This window comes from Narcine bancroftii, chromosome 7, assembly GCF_036971445.1.
Source record: "Narcine bancroftii isolate sNarBan1 chromosome 7, sNarBan1.hap1, whole genome shotgun sequence".
In the NCBI taxonomy this organism is placed as follows: Eukaryota; Metazoa; Chordata; class Chondrichthyes; order Torpediniformes; family Narcinidae; genus Narcine; species Narcine bancroftii.
In genome coordinates, this window is record NC_091475.1 from 91545763 (window position 1) to 91573023 (window position 27261).

The following is a 27261-nucleotide window of genomic DNA, read 5'->3' on the forward strand; positions in this document are numbered from 1 at the left end:
CTTTAGCTAGTGGCTTTAACTGGAGAGCTGTAAGCCCTCTCCACACCTTGAATCAGAAGGTAACAGTTGTTCATGGTAAAAGTTTTTTTTTTAAAATCTTTCAATGTATGATCTGTTGTTATTAACTCAGAGTGGTGAACAAGGTGGTGAATGTGCAGAATCGATTGCAGTTGGCACCTGAACATTTCCAAACTGAAGCACAATGTCCCTCAGATTAGAAGGAAAGCATGCTCTTCCACTGCATGTAAAGCACTAACAGTGAGAACAAGAGACTTCTTATCTTTCTTTCTTCAAGATTGTCACCTACACAACTAGACCATTGGCTTTCAACTGGACTCTTGGGCTTGGCATAAACTGCAAGAAGTTGATGAAGTTTCAAACTTATGTAGCATATTTTTGAGGGTAGCTTTGGGTGACCTAGTTAGAAATCAATGTAGGGAAACACAAAAGCTGTTGAGCAGCAATCTTGAGTGAACATGGAGAGGCTGGAGGGATGCAGCAGGTCAGGCAGCATTCCTGAGTAGAAATGGTTAGTCAAGACTGGGTCAAAACCCTATCTTAAACATTGACTGACCAATTCTATCTAAGAACCTGCTTGACATGTTGGGTCTCTCCAGCTTTTCTTTGATCATTTTGTAATAGGTATCTGGATTACATCTTGGCTAAAAGCAAATATAGTCAGAATCACTAGGGCCTTTCAGGTGGACCCTCTGCCTTGAGGGCAGTGGCAGGAGCAGATCTTAACCTGCAGACTCAACTATCAGGTGGTAGCCCTAAAAGACTGCTGCAGCATTGCCTGGTCCACCTGAAAGGACCTATACATATCCAGAGGTGCCTCGTAGCACCTCTGTATTTGATGGAGGCAGGGTGACTGATGCCACAGCGCCACCCATCATAAATATGCGGCATAGCAATGACTGTCTTCCCTACCCATAATCCCCCACGCAGGTGGAACCACTCTGCTTCCCACACAGTGGCAGCTGCGTGGAGGATTATGGGTAGGGGTTTGAACTGCAGAGAGCAGCTGTGGTGCAGGAGTGGCTAGCCAGGCTGTGACAGCCCGCATCGGCTAACCTCCCGACTTCCCCCCGCTGGTTGCCCCTGCCCCGGTGTCCACCGCCAGCTGCCCCTGACCTGATGGCCCTGGCAGCTGCCTCTAGCCTGATAACCCCCATTGGCCGCCCCACCCTGACGGCCACCACCGACCTCCCTCCCCAGTAAGGGGGCGGGGAAGCTTTCAGACAGCTGAGAGTGGGTGGCTGTCAGGCAGCAGCATTGGGGGGGGGGGGGTGACTGTCATGCAGAGGGGCGGGGGACAGCTGTCAGACAGCGGGGAGTTGGCTCATCTGCTGATAGACTGATCAGCCCACCCCCATTCAGGTGCCTCGGCAGAGCCTAGCACTCCACCGATTATTCCTCCCAGAGGAGGATTGGTGTCAGCGCCTTAGAGGCGCTTTCGGAGCATTGTCTTTAGCCGCATTGGGGGAGTATATGCAGCTTTACAATGGGGTGTTCAAACAACCTGAAAGGGCCTACTATTTTCAGGAGGCTTTGAAGGGTGCAGTATTATGGCCAAGGAGAAGAGCGTCGTCATTTTAAATTCCTTACCTTTCCTGTTTTGATAAAGGTTATTGAACTTTTCTCTTGGTTATATTTGGCACCTCGAGCAGATATATCTCCTCAAACTTCCCTCCTTTGTCCGGCCTTTCTGGAGACAAGAAGCAAGTCTAGCCTGGATATTAATTCCTCCAAGTGAAGCTGAGCTCCTGGTCAACAATCTCCTCCAATTTCAGTTCATTTTCAGTCCTAGATAAGAAATGTACTCCATTCCCAAACCTGGACTGTTTGTTTTCTCTACCTTTAGTCAAGATTATATATTTGTACCCATAGATTCAGACACCATAATACTACCCCAGCTAAGCAAATTACTCAACACCTACTGATAGATCCCTTAGCATCATAATTATCCAGTCAGGGGAGCCTAACAGAAGATGATTCATTCATCTGAGTTATTCCGTGACTGACAGAGCTCAGTACCACATTCATGGGACCAGAGACCATAAACTTTTATTAATTATATTTTAAAATTAATAATGTAATGGTGAAATCAAGGAGTGCTTTTTACTATGGTGCAATTCACAGTCTACATTAAATGCTTTGAAGAAACATTTTTTAATCATGTATAATTTTCCTAGCCTTAATTCTGAGCAAATGCTTAATAAATGTAGGATATGATGATTAAGAAAGCATTTGAAGTTGGGAAGTGGACCCATTTGAATTAATAACACTATTATTCTATAATCAAAATACTTTTTCAATCAAATTCAAGGTTCAAGGTTCCTTTTTATCGTCACATAACAATACATAAAAATGTAGTATCCATGATGTATTTCAATTTTTTTCTGCCATAAGGCAAACAAAGTGTCTTGAAGCAATTGCTCACGGCAATGCCACTGAAATGAAGCACAAGGGTGAACTAGCTACTGAACTTGCACTGGTTTAAGGGGATGACCCACTTCCAGTCTGGGGTGCACTGGTCTAAGGGAGTGACATCAGTGCATTACGGAGTCACTGCCTGTCCAGCAATGCACAGCCAGGAAGTGGCGACATCTCCTGGGTCTTGTGTGTGTCCAAACACAGGCTTCCCCAGAGAAGGGAAGGGGGGCTCGCGCCATCTTGTCTCATCCGACTGGGGCAGCGATTCAGCCCGTCTAACCATACGGTTGCCCGGCCTGCTACACTGCCCCCAGAATCGCTGCCACCCTTTGAGCAAGTCACAGTACTATCTGTGTCTGACCTGGGGAGCTGAGACAGACTGGCCTGAGTCCAAATGTGCTGCCTTGAGATGGTCTAAGGTAAACATGTCCTGCTGCCGACTGATGTCCAAGGTGAAAAATGACACTGTTGTGCTGCAATACCTTGAATGGGACTTCATAGGGGCATTTCAGGTGTTCCTTGCTGTCCTCTCTGCACGAAAATGAATTTCATGGACTTCAGATTTGCAGGGACATGGCAGGGTGGAGTGTTGTGTTGGGAATGTGGCAGACGTTTCTGTTTACCCATTTGTTCCCTCAATCGCTGGAGGATGTCTAGAGCATTGGTTTGTGGGCCAGGAGGATTGAAACGAATGTCCCTTGGGATGGTAAGAAGGGAGCCGTACACTATTTCGATGGATGACGCTGGCAGGTCTTCTTTTGGTGCTATGCAAATTCCTAACAACACCCATGGGAGTTCATCCATCCAATTCAGTCCTTGTAGTCAAGCTTCAGGGCTGTTTTAGATGGCAGTGGAAACGTTCAACAAGTCCATTTGCTTGAGGATGGTAGGCCGTGGTGTGGTGTAACTGACTGCTGCAGAACTTGGCTAGGTTGTACCAGAACGACGGCATGATATGGGTTGGGACTCCAAAGCATGTGACCCAAGTGAACAAGAAAGCTCTGGCAAGTCTCTGTGCTGCATATGGGAAGGGGTATCGCTTCCAGCTAATGGGTAAAATGGTTGATTATTGTGAATAAATGCCACACACCTTGGCTAACGGGGAGCAGGCCAACGATGTCCACATGCACATAGTCAAATTGTTGTTCTGCTGGGTCAAAATTCTGGACATGGGCATTGGTGTGTCTGTACACTTTGGTGCGCTGGCAGTCCAAGCAAATCATAGCCCATAGAGTTACATTGCGGTGGAGGCCATGCCATACAAACTTGTTAGACAGCAGGAGGTCCATGGACCTTATGAAAGGATGTGACAGGCCGTGAATTTGGTTGAACACCCAATGTCACCAGATCATGGGTAGGATGAGTCTGGGGAAGCCTATGGACAGAAATTGTTAACCTTCTGGCTGGTGGTGGCAGTCCAGTAGGTCTGGACATCCACTTCCTCCACTTGGTCTTTGGCCAGTTGAGCAACATTGAGTCCTTCTGAAATAGTGGAGATGGCTGGTCTGGACACCATGTCACCCATATTGTTGAACTTGCCTGTGATGTGGCGAATATCCGTTGTATATTGTGGAAATATAGGAGAGGTGTCGTTGTTGCCTCGCTGACAATGGGTCTGAGACTTTGCTCAATGCATGAGTGAGTGGCTTGTGGCCTGTGTAGGTGACAAAAAAACCTTAATTCTAATGTACCAGAAATGTCACATTGCCAGGTACAGGGCCAACAGCTCACGGTCAAACATGCTGTACTTGTGTTCTGGTGTCTGGTGATGTTTGCTGAAGAAAGCCAGGAGGTGCCACTGTTCATTGACTCACTGCTCCAGCACTGCAGCAACCACTCCGCTCAATGTGTCTGTTGTAAGGGCCAGGGGGGAGGAAGATTCAGAATGAGCCAAAGATGTGGCCTCTGCCAGTGCAGCCTTAGTTGCCTGGAATACCTCAATGGTTCTGTGTGTCCACTGGAGCGCTTTGAATCGATGATAAAAGTTCACCATTCCTAGGAATTCCTGTAGGCCTTTGATCGTACTTGGCCTGGGGAATCGTTGTTCCTGGGCTGATTGGCCCAGAAGGGCGGCAAATGCATGGCCACAGTGTTGGTCACAGCCATTGTGACTGAAGCAGTAGCAGCATTCAGCATTTTGTGGCGTTCGAGGTGGGTTCCAAAGTCGTTGAAACCTTTGAGGGTCACCACTATAGCGGTTGTTCATGGCAGCACCACTGAAATGAAGAACATGCACACAGCACGAGGGTGAGCCAGTAACTGAAATGTTATTTGAATCTCTTGTGCTGCATTTAGGGGACAACCCACTAAATGTCTGGGGCACGTTGGTCTAAGGGAGTGATGTCAGCGTGTTGTGGAGTCACTGCCTGCCCAGCGACGCACCACCAGGAAATGACAACATCTCCCAGGCAATGCATGTAGCCAAATGCAGACTTCTCCTGAGAATGGAAGGGGGGCCCACGCCATCTTGCCCCAACCAACCAGGATGGAGATTCACTCGGCCTGCTACAGTCTTTCTTTAGCAATCTTTTTATTAATCATATTAAAGGTAAATAATACATGAGGAGAATAGGAATTCATAATCAAAAAGGGGGGAAAAAAATCACTTTATGACTTATTGCATTACACCATAATTGACCGAATGTTCTCATCTTCTCAAACTGAAATCTTCAAAGAAAAAATATTATAGAAATGCCCACCTAATCTAAAAAAAAAGGAAAGTAAAGGACTGGACACTCAAAATTAATCATCTGGTCTTCACCAACAAAGAGAAAAAAATTAAAATAAAGTCTGGGAGGGAAAATAATTATTCTAACTAAGTCATGTAGAAGTAATTTCTAAAAGCTTTCAAAGTCTCTTCAAATTTAACTGAAGTACCAAATATATAACTCCTAACTTTCTCTAAACTTAAATATGACATAATTTGAGAGAGCCACTGAGTCAAAGAATCGCAATGAGCATTGCCTGGCATTCTAATAATAGGAGAAAGACAAGCAAAAGAGAGTCCCTTCAGAGACACTGAGAGTACGTGGATTCACCCCTTGTACTCCTGCAGCTTTTGCAGCCACACAGACTCCTGTTCAAACCATTGGCACCCTGAGCTCCAGCTCCAAACTTCCAATACCATCAGAAACCCTTCAGCGCCCAACACACTTCGAGGGCCCCCTCTCAAATCCTGGTTTGATACCTGGTGGCCATGAGCCAATCTCCAGCAGTCCACAATCCATGTGGGATCTTCAACCGTGAATCGCTAGCAGCCTGCAGTATGTGCGAGTCCTTCAAGCACTGAGAACTCGCTGGTTTGCTGCCGTGATCAATTTTCTTCTAGGGTTGTTTCCCATGCTTCTTCTTCCCACCCCCCCCCCCTTCCTCATTTCTGGTGCCCCTGTACTGGACCAATTCTCCCCCAGAGTCTGCAACCCCTCGTGATATTTTGCCTAGTACAGGCTTGGGCATCTTGGGCACAGACCTCTGGGGTTAGAGTATTAAAAAAAAAACACTTTTGGCTCCTTTAACTGGCCAATTAAAGCCTGTACAGAGCTATTTGAGTCAGGACTGGGGACTAAGTCTCTGAGGAGCAGCACTGTATCTCCACTCCCCACTCTCCCATGTCCGTAGTAGTGGTAGGGATACCATTACATTCCAGGAGTGTTAGACAATGATGTGAAAACTTAGAGATTATAGTCACCATTTATTGATATTCTTGAACCATCTAAAAAATGCACCAAAGTTATTTGCTGAGTTTACACTGACAGCCCTTTATACCCTGCAGTCTCTACCATGAAGACTGACAAAGACAGTAAACAGAAAGAAACACTTCATCCTGCAAATTCCTCTCCATATGAGATGAAAAGGTCTGTGTGTTGATGATGGTCTCATGGGGAAAGAATGATGATGAAGGTTCTGTAAAGTTGCCAATGGAAAATAAAATTGACTTTGGTTGATTTTGTTGCATACTTTCAGCAAAGAACATTTATTGCTGAATTAGTTTATAGTTAATAAAGTCAATTAGAGAGAATCAGAAATATGCTGAGTTACTCTTGTCTACTGAATTCAACATTAAACTTGAAATAAAGCATTTCCATAGTTCTAAAAATCTCTTATAAACCAATTTTTTGGTTTATAATAAATAATGAATCATTTAGCTTTGATCCTTACAGGTTATTACATATTTTCAAATGGCTGCAAAGAACCACCAGAAAAGTTCTTTGAACTGGGGAGCAATCATTGACTTGCTCTTGGCCATGTCAACATTCTGCTTCCATCCAAAATTAAATGATTATTTTGGGAGCAAGGCTCTTGGTGTAATTATTGCAAACTCATCTTTTCTGGAGTTAGTCACAGTCATAAGGAATAAAGTACTAATTAAACTAATTAGAATGGTGCAGACTTGACTAAAATCAGTCAACCCCTGATTTCCCTATCAAGCCTCTGTATGATCTGCTTGCATTGGTATATCTACTCGAAGCAGTTTCAAAGAGCAGTGTTTTAATTCACATTGCAAGTAGGTGAATACGTGCTGTTTTACTTGATCACTTTCAAAATCAAGTCCTGTTAAAAGAAGCACAAATAGAAATAAATCAGCAAAAAAAAACATTTGGCATTCATGAAACAGCTCATTATTTATTTGTTTCAACAAGACAGATGATTACTGACTGGCATACAAATGTGGCTTGGAGGTATTTCTTGCTGTTGTAAATATTACTGTCTTTCTTGACAAAGCTTGCATTTACAAATCACAGAAAAATAATTATACTTTCCAAGGAATTTCATAGGAGCATTATTATCTGGCTTGGAGCCACAGAAGAGAGATAATAATTTTGTTGTTATTAATTTTTTAGGACCTTGGCAATAATAGCAAGTTCAGCACTTATTGTCTATCTCTGATACCTCTAATAAGGTGATTTTCTTCAACAGCTAAGGTCTGTGTGTTGATGATGCTCTCACGGGGAAGGAAGTGCTAGGGTTTAGATCTAATGATGATGAAGGTACTGTAAAGTGCCTCATCTTTTCAACTCACATGTGAACTGGAGAGGAATTTGCAGGATGAAGTGTTTCTTTCTGTTTACTGTCTTTGTCAGTCTTCATGGTAGAGACTGCAGGGTATAAAGAGCTGTCAGTGTAAACTCAGCAAATAACTTTAGTGCATTTTGTAGATGGTTCAAGAATATCAATAAATTGTCAATAAATGGTGACTATAATTTGGAAGGGATATAGACCATCATTTTGCCAAACCTCAATGCCTGGAATTATTGGAGAAGCTGGTGAATCATTTAAGTTTCATGATACAACACGGCAGAAGACTCTTTTGGCTCCATAAAACCATTCCATTCACTTACACCCAATTAATCTATCAACCCCAAGTGCTTTTGGAGAATGTGAGGAAACCGACACATTCTATGCCAATAATGGGAAAATGCACAAACTCCTCACAGACGGATTTAAACCAGGGGCATTGGTACTGTAATAGTATTGTACTAACCTCTACACCAGTGGTTCCCCACCTTTTTCTTTCCACTCACATACCACTTTAAGTATTCCTTTTGCCATAGGTGCTCTGTGATTAGTAAGGGATTTCTTAAGGTGGGATGTGGGTGGGAAAAAAAGGGTGGGAAACCACTGCTCTACACTAACCATGGTGCCCAGGTTAGGCTGGATCTTTATTTCTCAGAACAAGGGAGAACAAACGGTGACCATATATGTAGGTATATAAAATCATAAGCGTGAATGTTAATGGAAAGGCCAAGATAGTAGCCTCACCTTCATCATTAGTAAGTCAACAGAGCTAATCACAGATTTCAGCAAGGGGTTAAGTACCCCTGTTCACATCGATGGCACTGAAATGGAGACACAAGATAACATCGAGTTATTGGGAATAAATATTTCCAGTGAAGTAACCTGGACCAACTTGGATGGTCAAGGAAACACGCTACCACAGAGGGCTTAGAAAGTATTGTAGGGAAGGCAGATAAGCTTAAAGCATGGATCAGCACATGAAATTATGACATTGTGGCCATTAGTGAAACTTGGTTGCAGGACTGGCAGCTCAACATTCCAGCCTTTGTTGCTTTGGATGCGATAGAACAGGATGGGGGTGAGGGGGGATGAAAGGGGGAGGAGTGGCATTCCTCATCCTTGAAATTATCACAGCTGTGCTCAGGCAGAGCAGGCCAGAGGGCTTATCTACCAAGACTATATGGGTGGAGTTGAGGAATGGGAAAGGTATGAATGTGGCATCACAGGTGGATAGGATTGAAAAGAGAGCTTTGGGCATTTTGGCCTTCAGAAATCAAAGTATTGAATATCGGAGTTGGGATATTATGGTAAAGTTGTATAAGACATGGATGAGGCCACATTTGAAGTATTGTGTGCAGTTTTGGTCACCTAACTATAGGAATGATAAAAATAAGATAGAAAAAGTGCAGAAAGATTTACTAGGACGCTGCCTAGACTTCAGGAACTGAGTTACAGGGAAAGGTTAAACAGGTTATGATTTTATTCCCTACAGCATAGAAGAATGAAGGGAGATTTGATAGTGGTATTTAAAATTATGAGGGTGTATACAGAGTAAATATAGGTAGGCTTTTTCCACTGAGACTAGGAGAGATACAAACACGAGGACAAGGGTTAAGGGTGAAAGGGGAAAGGTTTAAGGGGAGAATGAGGGGGAACTTCTTCACACAGAGATTGGTGGGAATGTGGAAGGAACTGTTAGCTGAAGTGGTGAATGCAGGCTCAATTTCAATATTTAAGAGGAATTTAGACGGGTGCATGGATGGGAGAGATATGGAAGGCTATGGATTGGGTGCAAGAGAGTGGGACGAGGCAAAAAAAAAGTTTTGGCATAGAATAGAAGGGCTGAATGGTCCTATTTTTGTATTGTAATATTCTATAGTTCTGAAGTTCAATATGTCCCCCATGTCCCTGAACAGCTTTTACTGTTGCACCATGACACCAAGTCAAGAGATTAAATTTAAAAAAAAGCCTGTAAGATTGATGTCTAGCAGTCAACTAGAGCTGTCCTTATTAAAGTTCTTAAACATCACCAGCCTTGTGACTTCACTGCCTAACCTACAAGTTCTACAATGATGTCCGCTGAGGTATTAGAAACTATTGTGTGATACTTTGTATGGATTTTGATAAAGTAAATTTGTAGTGGAATACCAAGGATGAAAAGCAAACCATTGGCCAATATTTAGAAGGAATGCCAAGAATGATGGAGAAGTTTATAGATAGAATTGTAGAACTTAGGTCAAAGTATGTGCACTACTGTTGGAGCAATTAACATGTGGCTATGCGATGTAGATACCTGGCTCCTCCCAATATGGCAGAAACATGAGACATCCAGTGTTTTATGATTTAACCCCAAATCTCCAAATGATTTCAAAGGGTATATAGTTTACCCAGTTTGAATGGTTTGCACTTTATGGTTTAGGATTATTACTCTTGAAATAAGGAAAGAGTAACAGTTATTAATTAATAGTTCCACTTAAAATTCAGAATCTGTAAGGCAGGTATCCACTGATGAAGTTGCTGAACATATTTTAATGGACAGGGGAGTAAACATTAGACCCAGTTCAAGGCCTATGTAAAGTGAACTGGGATTCACTAGAGGTGTGACAACCGGTCCTGCTTCCCAGCCCCTCCCCCCGAGGGCTTGCATATAACCCTGGTTTCCTGTCTAAACCCTGAATCCTTCTGAAGCCTGTTCATGAACCCTACCTGTGTTGTAAGCTAATAAAAGCGTTAGTTCTCTCTCCAGTCGAGTGTGAGCATTTATCTACACTACAATATGGAAGAGCATTGGCTATATGTTCCACTCATCTCTGAAAATTCATCTCCGAGTTGTAAGCTCAGTACAAGCGGTGACTAATCATCTCCTGTTTCTTCAGAGAGAAGAGCCAAAGGCAGCTTCTTCCCTCTGCGAGTGGAAAGGAAAACCTGGATTTGTTTCATACCTTTGAATGTTTCTAAACCGAACACTTGGAAAGATGGATGAGGAATATTTCTTTTCTTCTTTGGCTTGGCTTCGCGGATGAAGATTTACGGAGGGGTAATGTCCACGTCAGCTGCAGGCTCGTTTGTGGCTGACAAGTCCGATGCGGGACAAGCAGACACGGTTGCAGCGGTTGCAAGGGAAAATTGGTTGGTTGGGGTTGGTGTTGGGTTTTTCCTCCTTTGTCTTTTGTCAGTGAGGTGGGCTCTGCGGTCTTCTTCAAAGGAGGTTGCTGCCCGCTGAACTGTGAGGTGCCAAGATGCACGGTTTGAGGCGATATCAGCCCACTGGCGGTGGTCAATGTGGCAGGCACCAAGAGATTTCTTTAGGCAGTCCTTGTACCTCTTCTTTGGTGCACCTCTGTCTCGGTGGCCAGTAGAGAGCTCGCCATATAACACGATCTTGGGAAGGCGAAGGTCCTCCATTCTGGAGGATAGACCCAGCACAGTTGGATCTTCAGCAGCGTGGATTCGATGCTGTCGGCCTCTTCGAATACTTCGATGTTGGAGATGAAGTCACTCCAATGAATGTTGAGGATGGAGCGGAGACAATGCTGGTGGAAGCGTTCTAGGAGCAGTAGGTGATGCCGGTAGAGGACCCATGATTCGGAGCCTAACAGGAGCGTGGATATGATAACGGCTCTGTATACGCTAATCTTTGTGAAGTTTTTCAGTTGGTTGTTTTTCCAGACTCTTTTGTGTAGTCTTCCAAAGGCGCTATTTGCCTTGGCGAGTCTGTTGTCTATCTCGTTGTCGATCCTTGCATCAGATGAAATGGTGCAGCCAAGATAGGTAAACTGGTTGACCGTTTTGAGTTTTGTGTGCCCGATGGAGATGTGGGGGGGCTGGTAGTCATGGTGGGGAGATGGCTGATGGAGGACCTCAGTTTTCTTCAGGCTGACTTCCAGGCCAAACATTTTGGCAGTTTCCGCAAAACAGGACGTCAAGCGCTGAAGAGCTGGCTCTGAATGGGCAACTAAAGCGGCATCGTCTGCAAAGAGTAGTTCACAGACAAGTTGCTCTTGTGTCTTGGTGTGAGCTTGCAGGCGCCTCAGATTGAAGAGACTGCCATCTGTGCGGTACCAGATGTAAACAGCGTCTTCATTGTTGAGGTCTTTCATGGCTTGTTTCAGCATCATGAATATACATCAATGGTAAAACCACATAGTTTGCTGGAAAACAGCACCATTTAGTGGCCTGGCAATGCACTCTCTAGAACCTTACCTTGAACACATTGTTTCAAAGTGTACACATTTTGAAGCGAGCTATCTCCTGTCATCTAGTCACTGATAAAAGTTAAGGAAGACTATTTATATTTGTCAATCCCTTTGGTTAAAGTTTAAAATATTGGTACTTCATTTTATTTTAAAATCCACCCACATTGAATATTATTGGATTATTCATTTCCAATTTTTTAAATTTCTGCAAATTGCAAAGCAAAAGCATTTTTACTGTTGGTGCACATTATTTGGATGTGTGTGCCATATCTTCAAAAAAATGGCACAAGCATTCATATTTGTATCAGAATAATATAATGCACATTAATTCAAAGTTTAAAAAAAATCTATTAGACAAAGACATTCAGGTGCCTGATGAAAAAACATTTGCTGAATAAAGCAATTGGCTGAAGAAGTGACAATGAAAGAGAAAATTGTCACGAGCAATATGGACATTAAACTTCCTATTCTAGATATGCCCTCTCTACCCATAACTGTGGAGCCAAATACGAGTCCAACTCCATCACAGCAGAAAGCTGAATATCAAATAATGATGAGCGAGTATACAGAAAGGTGATTGAAAGTCTGGTGACCTGGTCCAAAAATAACAATTTCTCTCTCAACATCAGTGGTCGGAGCAAATAGAAATACCATGCAGAGTTGGTGTTTGAAACAACAGGCAATTTATTAAGACTGATGTGCGTCAGGAGACCAGTCAAATCTGATCTCCTGGGCATGATTTTGATACAGGTTTTATTCTCTCAATGAACATGATTACAGAAACCTGATTAAATTAGTTTTACTGTTTTGATTGCAGAATGGGAGTTACAAAGATCTGGTTGCAGGCAAGATAAAGGTTGATTACAGAATAGGATGCTTAATTATCTCTATGTTTAACTTAGTGAGCAATGAGTCTAAGTTTCTGTGACAACAATGTTACATTGTTACATCGTAAGATTGTAACAAAATTGATCCAATTTTCAATTACACCAAAGGGTGCATGCTGTAATGTAATTAATGATGTTCCTGAAACCTGGGTGTCCTCGCTGTTGTATTCCACAGCTCTACTTTTGGACCTGTCTTTTGTTCCTGTTACCACATCAGCACATCCCTCTTTACCTTACCATTCTTTTCTCTACAATGATAAGTGATAATCATAGACTTCAGGTGAGGGGGCAGAATACTGTTCACATCAATGATGCTGAAGTGGAGATGGTAGATTTGAAATTGTTACATACATGGCAGCCACGATAAAGATTAGCCCTAAAATAATATTTTTGATTATTAATTAACCATTATATAACACCCATTCTAATTTAACAAACTTATCTCCACTTCACTAAAATTATATACAATTATCTAACTTAAACTTTAACTATATTATCTTGGTCTGTGTATGGAATATCCCAGGCCACTTACAGCTCAAGGCTCAATTCTGGGAAGGCAGTTCCAAGATCAAAGTTCAGAAATTTGGAGATGATACACGGGCTTGAGATTGATGAAACTCACTGGCTTTAGATGGTTGAGGCCTGCAGGCCTTAGATGAATGGTGGGGCATGTTGGCTTTAAAATGGTGGGACACGCAAGCTTTAAGGTACACAAGCCTTAGATGAAGTGGGTGAAAAAGACCGGGGGTGGGGTGGTGAGTAGTGGCAGAATATTGATTACTCATGACACCCTGGTTGAGATACTTCAGAGAAATGTTCTTTTTAGACGAGTGCCTTCTTCAGCAACTTAAAAAACCCCTTTGTGGATCAGTAGAGTACAATGGCCTCTCATTCCCCTGTAAGCAAAAGGAGGAAATCTGTCAATTCTGTCTATAACCACACAATGAGGCTAAGTTAGCTTGCCAATCCCACAAAGGAGGTTGAAGAGCTGTTGACTCTTGTGCTGTTTCCTTAAAATGGCCCCCAGTCACACCTGTGTAATCAGTCTTAATCTGTTGGTCACATGGTCTTTGCATCTGGGTTTGAGAGACACTGCTTTGCTTCTCTTCAAATATATCCATTTAGGAATGTGATGACTTTAAAACTTGCTGCTAGTTTCACAGTCATTTCAAATCATGCAGGCCGGTTGTTAAATCTGTTTTCAGTCCCACACAATAAAATGAACTGAAACATTGGGGGAATGTCATAGAGTAAATATTTGCAATGATCTGGACAATCATATTGAGGTGATGGTCAAGAAAGTGCAGCAACACCTTCACTTCATTAGAAGATGACAAATGTTTTAGTCTGTCTTCCAACAATCAACAACTTCTAGAGTTGAGTCTTTGAAAGCATATTAGCTGAATGCATCACAGGGAGGTACAGGAGCTGCCCTATCCAAGATCAGAATAAGCTATAGAAGGTGATCAATACAGTTCAGAATATCATGCAAACCTCCCTCCCCTCCAGCAACTCTATCCACACTTCCCCTTGCCTCAAAAGGGCAGTTAAAATTTTGTGGAACCCATCATGCCCCAGTCACCGTCTTCCCATTGGGAAGAGGGCTCAAGAATTAGAATCAGAATCAAGTTGACTGTCATGAGCATGTGTCGTGCAATTTGTTGTTTTATGGTAACAGTACTGTGCAGGAGGTTTTTCAGTTGGTTGTTTTTCCAGACTCTTTTGTGTAGTCTTCCAAAGGCACTATTTGCCTTGGCGAGTCTGTTGTCTATCTCATTGTCGATCCTTGCATCTGATGAAAACCTCACAAAGATAAGCGTATACAGAGCCGTTGTCATACCCACACTCCTGTTCGGCTCCGAATCATGGGTCCTCTACCGGCACCACCTACGGCTCCTAGAACGCTTCCACCAGCGTTGTCTCCGCTCCATCCTCAACATCCATTGGAGCGCTTACACCCCTAACGTCGAAGTACTCGAGATGGCAGAGGTCGACAGCATCGAGTCCACGCTGCTGAAGATCCAGCTGCGCTGGATGGGTCACGTCTCCAGAATGGAGGACCATCGCCTTCCCAATATGGCGAGCTCTCCACTGGCCACCGTGACAGAGGTGCACCAAAGAAAAGGTACAAGGACTGCCTAAAGAAATCTCTTGGTGCCTGCCACATTGACCACCGCCAGTGGGCTGATAACGCCTCAAACCGTGCATCTTGGCGCCTCACAGTTTGGCGGGCAGCAACCTCCTTTGAAGAAGACCGCAGAGCCCACCTCACTGACAAAAGGCAAAGGAGGAAAAACCCAACACCCAACCCCAACCAACCAATTTTCCCTTGCAACCGCTGCAATCGTGTCTGCCTGTCCCGCATCGGACTTGTCAGCCACAAACGAGCCTGCAGCTGACGTGGACTTTTTACCCCCTCCATAAATCTTCGTCCGCGAAGCCAAGCCAAAGAAAGAAGAAGAAAAAGAAGACTGTGCAGGACAAGGTGCAAAATAACAATAATCTACAATTTTGTAAATACAAGATTTAAAAAAAATACAAGTGGGAAAGTGAGAAAAAGTGAAGTTATGTCTGTTTCCCATTCAGAAATCTGATGGCAGAGATGAGAAGACATTTTAGTAATGTTAAGTATGCATACCTCTTCATTGATGGTAGCAGTGAGAAAAGGCATGGCCTGGGTGGTGAGGGTCCTCTTAAGAATGTCCTTAATGGAGTGAAGACTAATACCCATGTTGGCATTGGCCAAGTTTACAACACTCTGTAGAATGTTCCTGCCCTGTGCATTGGCACCTCCATACCAGACAATGATACAACCAGTCAGAATGCACTCCATGGTACACATGTAGAAATTTGCAAGAGTCTTTGGTGACATACCAAATATCTTTAAATTCCTAACAAAATATTTCCACTGGCCTGCCTTCTTCATGATTACATCGACATGATGGTCCCAAGCCAGGTTAGGACTTTAGAGATGTTGACTCCCATGTTTCTTACTCTCTCCACTGCTGACATTCCACACACATCCCCACCCACCGATGAGAACTGGTTTGTGTTAAATTAGATACCAACAGTTTAAAGACAGTTTCTTCTCTGCAGCCATCAACAGTGCTCCCTTGCTGCTCTTGCTTGGAATTAATGTATCCCTTTCGTTATAACCCTGTGCTCTCTTACTGTGGTTTTGTCCTATTATTTTGTATGCCTGCATGAATGCAAGTGTGGTTTAGCAGATCATGTGCAGAAGAGCCCTTCTCACTTCTCCAAGTACTTAAAAAAAAACTTTATTTAAAAGATTTTTGAACAGTATACAATCAAATAACAGGAAAAAAAAACCAATCTATATATACACACACACACACACACACATATATATATATATTTAAAAAAACCCTCCCCACCCTCCCCCCTCTTCAGCCAGCTCCCTATCGAGGAGTCAAATATAAAAACAGAAGAGAATATTTCAAAGTATTTCCAAATTCACATATTCCAAATAAGACCACATTTTAACAAAAAAGGAATAATTATCTTGCAAGTTACATGTAATTTTTACCATACAAATACAAGCTGTCAATTCATGATGCCAATGTGCTGTATTAATCTCTACATCATCTTTCCAAGTACTAGCTACAAATTTTCGTGCTACAGCCAACACTAAATGTATAAATGCAATCTGAAATGTATCTAACCCTAATCCCTTCAAAGAGACCATATAACCCCAGAAAATAAATAAATAAATCGATGGGTCTAATGGTAATTTAATTTTGAGTAACTTTTCCAAAACCAACCTAAAGCCTTCCCAAAATGGTTGTACTTCAACACAAGACCAAACAGCATGTAAGAAAGTTCCAATACATAATCCACATCTAAAACAAGAATCTGAATTACTAAATCTATATTTTTTCAGTTTCTCTGGAGTGAAATATAACTGATGTAAAACATTATAGTTAACCATTCCATATTTTACATTCGTCAGTTTAGTTACACTTTCATAACACACAACTTCCAAATTCTCTTGAGGGATAATACAAGTTAAATCACTTTCCCATTTAACCCTTGATTTCTCCCATTCTGGTTTATCCATACCTTCTTGAAACAATTGATACATATCCAAAATATAGACTTTCTTTGTGTAGAGTGCGTCGAAAGAACCAAAGACTTGTTGATCCAAACCAAGGCTTTTATTAACTAAAAGACTGGAGCAAATCACACGTAGGTTGACCAGTCCAGAATGACCTGGTCTGGCTAGGAGCAATCCTTTAAGACCTGCCAGTAGATGTGGCTACACTCTCAGCCAATCACTGTCATCCTACACTCTTTTTCTTTGGCTTGGCTTTGTGGACGAAGATTTATAGAGGGGTAATGTCTACGTCAGCTGTAGGCTCGTTTGTGGCTGACAAGTCCGATGTGGGACAGGCAGACACTACACTACAATCTGCACATATACACATTGGTGATAGAATCTGTACCATCACACTTTGGTGTAGAGGAAATCAAAGATTCAAATTTCATCAACATAGGTAAATTCATCTCTTTACCATAATTATCTTTTTATCAGAGCTCTGAGTTGGTAATACACAAATAAAGAATTTACAGCTATATCAAATTTCTCCCTCAATTGGTTAAAAGAAAGAAAATGAGCTTCTTCAAAGCAGTCCTGAACTATTGTTATACCCTTAGAATTCCATCTCTTTAAACGATTATTGAACATTGAAAAAGGAATAAACTGATTATGATATAATGGGGTTTGAATTGATCCCTTCGATCCTAAAACCATATTTCTTTTAATCCATATCTTTAGCAAATGTTTTAATACCGGCATATTACCTTCCCACAATAAGTTCATAAACTGGTGTACCTCAACTCAGAAATACAAGCCTTTTCCACCTTTGCCCAACTCTGGGGTTGGTCCCTATCCATCAATCTACTAACAAATTTCAACTGACCTGCTTCATAATAATTTTCAAAATGAGGTAACTGAAGTCCACTTAATGCATATTTCCATGTAAGCTTGTGCAAAGCTACTCATGCTAATTTTCCCTTGCATAAAAACTCTCTATTCAAATTATGAAAAAAAACCCTTTGAAAGTAAACATGGTATCAACTGAAACAAATATTGGATTCATTTTTAATAAAGGAACATAATTTATATAAAGATTGATAATCTGCATTTATTATTACTCCTAAATATTTAATTCTATCTGACCATTTTAATTCTATAATTATTTTTTATATTCTGAATAATCTCCTTCCCCAACTGGCAATATTTCACTCTTATCCCAGTTTACTTTATATCCAGATAACTCCCCAAATTTCAACAAACAATCTTGCAAATATTTCAAAGATTGCTCCGGTTCTGTCAAATACACCAACACATCGCCTGCAAATAAATTAATCTTATATTCATCATCCGCAATTCTCATCCCTTTAATCTTATCATTCTGTCATATTGTCTGAGCTAATGGTTCGATAGCCAATGCAAACAAGGCTGGTGATAATGGACAACCTTGCCGGGGCAATCGCGTCAATTTAAATGGTAAAGAAGTTTGACCATTTGTCACCTCCATAGCAATTGGATTTGCATATAGAGCCTTAACCCAACCAATAAAATAAAGGCCAAAGTTAAACTTCTCTAACATCTTAAATAAAAAAAATTCCACTCAACCCTATCAAAAGCCTTTTCCACATCCAGTACAACCAACATTGGCTGGTTGGGTAATTATAGCACTAGAACAAGATTCTGGTAACAACTAATCCTCAGTTATTTGCTGTAATACCTCTCCAAATACAGAGGATAAATCTTCATAAAATACTTTATAAAATTCAACTGAAAATCTGTCATCCCCTGGCGACTTTCCATTTAGCATCTCCTGTATAGCTTCTTAAATCTCAAAATCTGTAAATGGAGCTTCCAATTCCTTGATCTCCTAAAACAGGTAATTTTAATTTGGATAAATAAGATTCAATAAGACCAACGTCCTGCTTTCCCTCAGAAGTATATAATTTTTGGTAAAATGAATAAAAAATATCATTAATTTCCTGAGATTTATAGGTAACTATTGAATTCTTTTTAACAGCATTAATAATTTGTGATGTCTGTTCCATTTTTAATTGCCATGCTAAGAGAGAATAACGTTGCTTAGATCGGTGAATTAAATTGCTCATACTGGTAAGTTTGTAATGTATTTTAATGTAATTTCTACTTCATTAAAGCAGCTTTTTTAAAATCTTCTGTAACACCTTTCTGAAATTCCTTTTCCAACTCAGTAATTTGCATCTCCAATGTTAAACTTTCCACCATATTTTTAAAAAACTTTCGTAGTATAACTAATAATTTGCCCATGCAAATATGCTTTCAAAGTGTCCCACAATACAAAATTACTACTTACTGAATCAGTATTCTCAATCAGGAATAAAGCAATCTGTTCCTTAACAAAATAATAAACTCTGGTTTCCTCAGTAGCATTGTATTAAACCTCTTGCACCATTTCTGGACTTGCACAGGAGAAGAACATAGAATGATCCAATATAACCTGGCTTTTATATTCACCCTGTAACATTCTACCTTGTAAATGTGCCGATACCAAAAATATCTATTCTAGAACATGAATCGTGTCTAAATGAATGAAAAGAAAAATCTTTCTCTGTAGGATTTACTCTCCTCCAAACATCAATTAAATTCAAATCTTTCATCAAAGCTCCTATTTGTATTGCCGTCTTTGATTTCCTTATACTTTTCGGAGATCTATCTAATAAAGAATCTAAAACACAGTTAAAATCTCCCCCAATCAAAATATTTTTATTAGTCTGATTTAACAATAAAAAAAGCCTCTGACATGAACCATTCATCATCTACATTAGGTGCATAAATATTTAACAAGGTCCATGATTAGCAAAAATTTTACAATTCATCATCAAAACCCTCCCTGCATTTCCTTCAAATGATTCCAATTCAAACGGTAATTTCTTATGAATTAAAATCAAAACACCTCTGGCCTTAGAATTAAAAGAAGAAGAAAACACATGACCAATCCACTCTCTCTTCAATTTCAAATGTTCTTTTTCAGTCAAATGTGTCTCCTGCAAAAAAACAATATCAACTTTCATTTTCTTTATGTAAGCCAATACTAGTTTACGCTTAGTGGGATTATTAAATCCCCTGAACATTAAAAGTTGCAAAACTCAAATTAGACATTTTGTTAGTAATAGACTTCACACTACTATAAAATTGCTCCCCTTTCTAATTCCCTTAATATTCTAAACCTTCCCCTATTAAAAAAAAATTCCACAAAGTAAAAAAAATAGAAAAAATATATACTACCCCAAACAAACTACTAAAATGTAGTATCTCCCTAAAAATCTGGGTGTGGTAAAACCCACTACTGGCAGATGAGTATAAGGTCTCAGGGTCATCCACCCCCCCCCCCCACCCAGTCGGACTTGCACAAAGGACATAATCAAATATATTCAACCCAAGGATTCCAGTTCCAGTGATTGTTCCGGATCTTCAATGTCATGAAGACTTGCATCAATTCAACTTTCTTTCCATTCTTCTCATGTTTCCCATTCTTCCCATTCCCATTCCCATTCCCATTCACCCTCCTTTCAGGCAACAATAACAGCAACTATCCATTTCCTCACTGATCTGACAACTAATTAGCAAAAATTAATGCATCATGGTCATTTTCAAAAAATTGAGATTGAAAATTCCCATTAAAAAAAATTTCAACACAGCCGGTTAACAAAAAGCACATTTATAACCCTTTCGGCACAATACTTCTTTAGCTGAATTAAATTCTCAGCACCTTCTAATTATTTCTTGAATAAGGTCAGCATAAAAAACACTCTGTTATTTTGAACCATCATTAGAATTTGATTTTGCCGCGGCTTCCGCACTGCAACTCATAGCATCATTTCTCTATCCTGATATTTCAAACAACGAATCAAAAATGCTCACAATGGTTGACCTGCAAAATGATTTTTCCTGAATTCTCTATGTGCCCAGTCTAACTCAACCATCCTAAAAAAAATTCATGGCCCAGTACTTCAGGAATCCATTTCTTAAAAAACTTTACAAGATCTGAACCTTCCATATCTACCGGGAGACCTACAATTTTTTTACATTATTTCTTCAACCTTGATTCTCTAATGAATCAATCTTCTTCAGTAATTCCTTCTTCTGAATCCCCAATCCACAAAAGAATCCTCCACTTTTTCCATTTTTTTCTCTATTACAATCCACTTGATTCTTACATTCAAAAAAAGCTTCTTCAATTAAAAAAAAAAATTATCATGTACAGTATCCACTGTTTTTATACATCTACTAACATCACTTTTAACTGAAGTCATATCTTTCTTCATAGAAGTCATCTCTTCACACATATTATTCATTTTAGTTTTCACTTCCATAAATCCTTGATTTATCTGAGTAGACATCTGCATTGACATGTTTTCCATTTGATGAGCAATCCCTTCCAATATTGTAAACACAGAATCCAGTCCAGGTTCCATCATTTCCCCTTGAAACCTACCTTCTCTGGTCCCAGTCCCCATATATTCTTCCTGTGTTGATTCCAGTAATGCTGTACTTTCTTCCTCTTCTGATACAGTGATTCCTCTTCCCGTGTGGCTGCAGGTCTGGATACCCGTCGACAGTGTGCCGACCTCATCAGCTCGCTGTCTTTCGGGGTCCCCCACAGCCCACACATTTTCTAATAATTCTCGGAATCACGATGCACCCCGCATGCCCGGAAGAGTCAACGACCGTGCAGGTGCGTCTTCCGATGCTCGGCCAATCTGGCCACATGCCCGGGCTCACAGGGGTGCGAGGCAGAGCTAACCAAGCTCATCACAGAACCGGCACCATCTTGCAGACGCGATCAGCAACGGTGTAATACTCAGCCGAGCAGGAGTCATTTGAGGCTTGGGAACTCCAGTTGATGACTCCTTGGCTTCAACTTGGTAGGTAGGCCTCAATTCTTCAACACTTTTATAAGGTTATTTCTTTTCTAACTGAATCTTTGATTTCTTCACATTTTTAGCCATTGCAATCCTCCACTATTCCAGTCTGTATATACTATTTTTAACCACTTTTACAGATTTTAAAATCGGATATTTATAAGTCTAACTGGGGAAAGGTGGAACTGCACGTCTTCCCTCTACGCCATCTTGCCACACCCCCACCACCCCCCCCCCCCCCACACCCTCTGCTCTAAGTACTTGAATGTGAACTGAAGTTGAACTGTTCCAGTCAGGGTTTTGAAATGCCAGATTATATTATTTAGACAAATGAAGGACAACTTAACATGCAAGACTTCAACTGAAATACCCCCCCCCCCAAAAAAAAAAGAAGTCTATTCTTTGTCTATCATTCAGGCAGGCACAAAGGGGGGCAAGTTAATTAACTTTCAAATTAACAAGATGAGACAGTGATATATTCTTTAAAAACTGGAACAGAAAATACTTAACTGCCTGTGCAAGGTCTATTGAAAATTAATGAAAGAGTAGAGTGTTTGGTAGTGCTAGCTGTTCTAGGGAACAGATGCAGTGGCAACTGATAAGACAGTTAGAAAGTTTTAATTTTTACACCATGAAGAAATTCAACTCAGTTCAAAATTATCAATTTGGAAGAATGATAAAAATAAAACAGAAGAAAGAGATACTTACAAAAAGGTCAGGCAATGCATCAAAGTCACTTCCCCAAGAGTACAGAAGCTAGCATGTTCAGACCCACTGTGTGAATGAATGATGATGTGTTTCCCGAGAGATCTGTTGACAAGGAGCCAGAAATGGATGGGAATCAGGAGTTCAGTAAATCTGAAGGAGCAGTTATTTGGCATGTGTAGGGAAAGCAGTGGCATACAAAAGAGCTATTATGAAAGGATTCAAAGCCATGAGTAGTCTATATATCAGTCTTTCGCCAAGGCTGTGCTTAAAGCAGGTGAATTTGTGTTAAATAGAAGCACAAAACTGTACAAAATTACTGGCCATTGTTTGAATTGATGTGGCTCATGAGAATCCAACTTAAAATTATTGGGGAGACTGTGCAGCCCATCATCTCCATGCTAACCACTCTCAAAGTTCAGGTTTATTATTATCTGTACCGAGAGATGGTGAAAAAGTTCATTTTGTGGGCTATTCAGTAAGTCAACCCAAAGAGCAATTCTGTCAGCATCACTCTCCTGAAAGATATTCTCCTTTGAAAACCAATCAGACGTTCATTTGGAAAGAATAGTGAACACATTTTGATTAATCCCTCGAGATTATTCCCGTGAGATATGGGGATAGTGCAAAATTATGAGGTACTTAGGGTGAGTTTAGAACATGAATCTGGTGCACCAAAGGGTCTGTTGCTGCAATGTACCTCTCACTGATGCTAAGATTTTACAACCAGAATCTTGGTTACTGGATGCTGGTGTCAGGTAATCTCAAAGCACACATTTCATTTACTGTTTTTTTTTAGTTTATCCCAATGAATACAGTAAGTTTAAGTCAAATGTGGAAAACAACCTCATTGCATTTCAAGGGAACAGCAAGAAATAGAATAGTGGGCAATAACCAGGGTTCCATTGAGTGGAAGAGAGGTTGTAGGAACCAAGGCCCTAGTGAGTGTAAGATATAGGATCCAAGGGTAAGAGTGGCCATGGAATTAACACCCAGTAAATCAGATACCAAACCATTGGAATTTCCAAATAATTAGATAATAGATTATTGGTATCTAACACTATAAGGAAGGGAAAACCTTTCCAATGGGATGAGCTTCAGCACACCAGGTGACTGAGGAATCAGCTGTGTGGGTAATGGATTGCTTTCAATCTTATCAAACCAAAGTAAATTTTGAATACAGTAAAAAAAATCTACTTTGCCATTAAATTTTAATTTTAGACATACAGCACAGTAACAGGTCATTTTGCCCCACAAGTCTGTGCCACCTGACTTACACCCAGTTAACCTACACCACCAGTATGTTTAGAACGGTGGGAGGAAACTGGAGCCCTGGGATAAATACCATGCAGACACGGGATAAGCATACAAACTCCTTACAGACAGCGCAGGTTTCTAACTCTAGTTCCAATCGCTGGTGCTGTAAAGGCATTACACTAACTATTACACCAACTGCAACTCCCCTGCTATAACAGGTATACTGTCTAGTTTGATGAAATGAATCAAAATTGTTCACAGTGCCTTTTCAAATCATGCCCTTTGCACTTTCAATGTGGTTGTTATCAATAAAGATGACATTTTTGAACTTTCTGTTCATCATGTTTGGACAGTTCCTACCCTTGTTCATTATTTTTCTACCTTTACTGCCCGGTAGCATCTGATCTCATTCTATATCATTGTTTTAATTGCATTTTAGTGCTCTAAACACAAACAATGGAAGGTGTGCTAGCAATCAGAGCTATTTTTCACTGCTGTGCCCTGTAAAATAAGCTTTTGAACCAAATAAACAGAATCAATCATATTCTTTGAAGTCGTTTTTACATTATCATTATGTTACTTAATTTGACAGGTCATGTTACATGCAGAGGAATGTACATCATTAAAATATAACATTGTTAATCTAAGATATTCCATAATGGTTTTGAATTATATAGTCATTCCAAATGCAAATACTCAATAAACACCAAATCAGACATCAGACATTTAACTATTTGAATGTCTACCTGGCAAACAGCTTAAAAGTTTTAAATGAACAGACCAGATCAATGAAACTGACTAATTTGATCTCTACAGAAAGAATTATTCATTACTAAGCACTTTGATGTGCTTTACTCCAGCAGTTACAATAAATCGTTTACAGAATATCTGCGGATTCATCTCACCATTCTGATGCTTGCAGCTCTAAATAAGACAGGGTGAGAGGAGGGGGAAGGGAGGAAGACAGAGTTCAGATAATGGCTGAAAATAAACCTGTGACCAAGTTTCATGCTGAGCAAATGAGAGGTCATGAGCATGAATAAACCAATCGATTATGCCCATAGGAAGAATGTTTATAAAAGAATATTCCAAATTGGTTAGAATCCACCTGGATTATTACGGCCAGTCTTTGGTTCTGAACACCACATTATAAAGGAAATTGCATGTCTCTTGATTGGTTGGCCTGTAATGATCAACATGGACTTGATGGGCCAAAAGGCCTGTTTCTACACCTTATCTCCATTTGATTCTATGATCTTAGTGTAGTGGAGCATGAGAGAGAAAAAACAAGGGATGAAAGGCTACTATTCCAGGTTATACCTTCATCAACCTAACCTCAAGACAATGAAACTCATTTCACTTACTCTTCCTCTACTCCTCTACCTCTTTTCCACAAGATGGTCAATGAAGCCAACAGTTCGGCCAAAGATTCAGTCATTCACCCTCACATGTGGCTCTGACTCAAATTTTATTTAATTTTACTCTTTGAAAAGCTTTACTAAAATTATGAGTTTCAGTTATCTTCATTTACAAGGAGAGGTTGGCTTTGGTTAACTTTGAGCAAAGTTGATTACAGTAGTGAAAAATGTATTGACAAAACAAACGAGTTGAATCAACTCTGATGGCAGCAAAGTCAATAGTCAAAAGATAGAAATCCAAGAGAATTAACAACAGAATCCAAAGCAACATGAAAGATGAAAAATGATGCAGTTATAAAGTCTGAAATGAATTGCCTGAGAGGTTGGTGAAGTACAATCCAATAATAACTTTTAGAAGGAATTGTTCAAATATTGGGAAAGATATTTTTTCAACTCATTGAAAACGGGAAATTTTGTTATTTCATTATCTTCTTTGGCTTGGCTTCACGGACGAAGATTTATGGAGGGGTATGTCCACGTCTGCTGCAGGCTCATTGGTAACTGACAAGTCCGATGCGGGACAGGTAGGCACGGTTGCAGCCGTTGCAAGGGAAAATTGGTTGGTTGGGGTTGGGTGTTGGGTTTTTTCTCCTTTGTCTTTTGTCAGTGAGGTGGGCTCTGCGGTCTTCTTCAAAGGAGGTTGCTGCCCGCCGTACTGTGAGGCGCCAAGATGCACGGTTGGAGGTGATATCAGCCCACTGGCAGTGGTCAATGTAGCAGGCACCAAGAGATTTCTTTAAGCAGTCCTTGTACCTCTTCTTTGGTGCACCTCTGTCTCGGTGACCAGTGGAGAGCTCGCCAGAGCACACGATCTTGGGAAGCCGATGGTCCTCCATTCTGGAGACGTGACCCACCCAGCACAGTTGGGTCTTCAGCAGCATGAATTTGATGCTTGCGGACTCTGCCAGCTCGAGTACTTTGATGTTGGTGATGAAGTCATTCCAATGAATGTTGAGAATGGAGCGGAGACAGCGCTGATGGAAGCATTTTAGGAGCCTTAGGTGATGCCGGTAGAGGACCCATGATTCGGAGCCGAACAGGAGCGCGGGTATGACAACGGCTCTGTACACGCTGGTTTTTGTGTGTTTCTTCGGGTAGTTGTTTTTCCAGACTCTTTTGTGTGGTCTTCCAAAGGTGCTATTTGCCTTGGTGAGTCTGATGTCTATCTCTTTGTCGATCCTTGCATCAGATGAAATGGTGCAGCTAAGGTAGGTAAACTGGTTGACCGTTTTGAGTTCAGTGTGCCCGATGGAGATGTGGGGGGGCTGGTGGTCATGGTGGGGAGCTGGCTGATAGAGGACCTCAGTTTTCTTCAGGCTGACTTCCAGGCCAAACATTTTGGCAGTTTCTGCAAAACAGGACGTCAAGCGCTTAAGAGCTGGCTCTGAATGGGCAACTAAAGCGGCATCATCTGCAAAGAGTAGTTCACGGACAAGTTGCTCTTGTGGCTTGGTGTGAGCTTGCAGGCGCCTCAGATTGAAGAGACTGCCATCCGTGCGGTACCGGATGTAAACACTGTCTTCATTGTTGAGGTCTTTATTGGCTTGTTTCAGCATCATGTTGAAGAAGATAGTAAAGAGGGTTGGTGCGAGGACGCAGCCTTGCTTTATATTGTTGTCAATGGAGAAGGGTTCGGATAGCTCATTGCTGTATCTGACCCGACCTTGTTGGTTTTCGTGCAGTTGGATAACCATGTTGAGGAACTTGGGGTGGGGGGGGGCATCCAAGGCGCTCTAATATTTGCCAAAGCCCTTTCCTGCTCACGGTGTCAAAGGCTTTGGTGAGGTCAACAAAGGTGATGCAGAGTTCTTTGTTTTGTTCTCTGCACTTTTCTTGGAGCGGTCTGAGGGCAAAGACCATGTCAGTAGTTCCTCTGTTTGCATGAAAGCCACATCGTGATTCTGGGAGGACATTTCTGGCGACACCATGTATTAGTCTATTAAGGACAATCCTAGCAAAGATTTTGCCTGCAATGGAGAGCAGCATGATTCCCCTGCAGTTTGAGCAGTCTGATTTCTCGCCTTTGTTTTTGTACAGGGTGATGATGATGGCATCACGAAGGTCCTGAGGCAGCTTTCCTTGGTCCCAGCAGAGCATGAAAAACTCATGCAGTTTGGTATGCAGAGCTTTGCCGCCAGGCTTCGAGAGCTCTGTGGGGTGTGGGGTGGGATTCCATCCATACCTGCTGCTTTGCCACTTTTCAGTTGCTCAATTATATGTCTCTTCCCAGGTAAGGACCTCATCCAGCTCTAGCCTCAAGGGTTGTTGAGGGAGCTGGAGCAGGGCGGATTCTTGGACTGAGCGGTTGGCACTGACAAGAGATTGAAAGTATTCTGACCATCAATTGAGGATGGAGATCTTGTCACTGAGGAGGACTTCGCCGTCTGAGCTGCA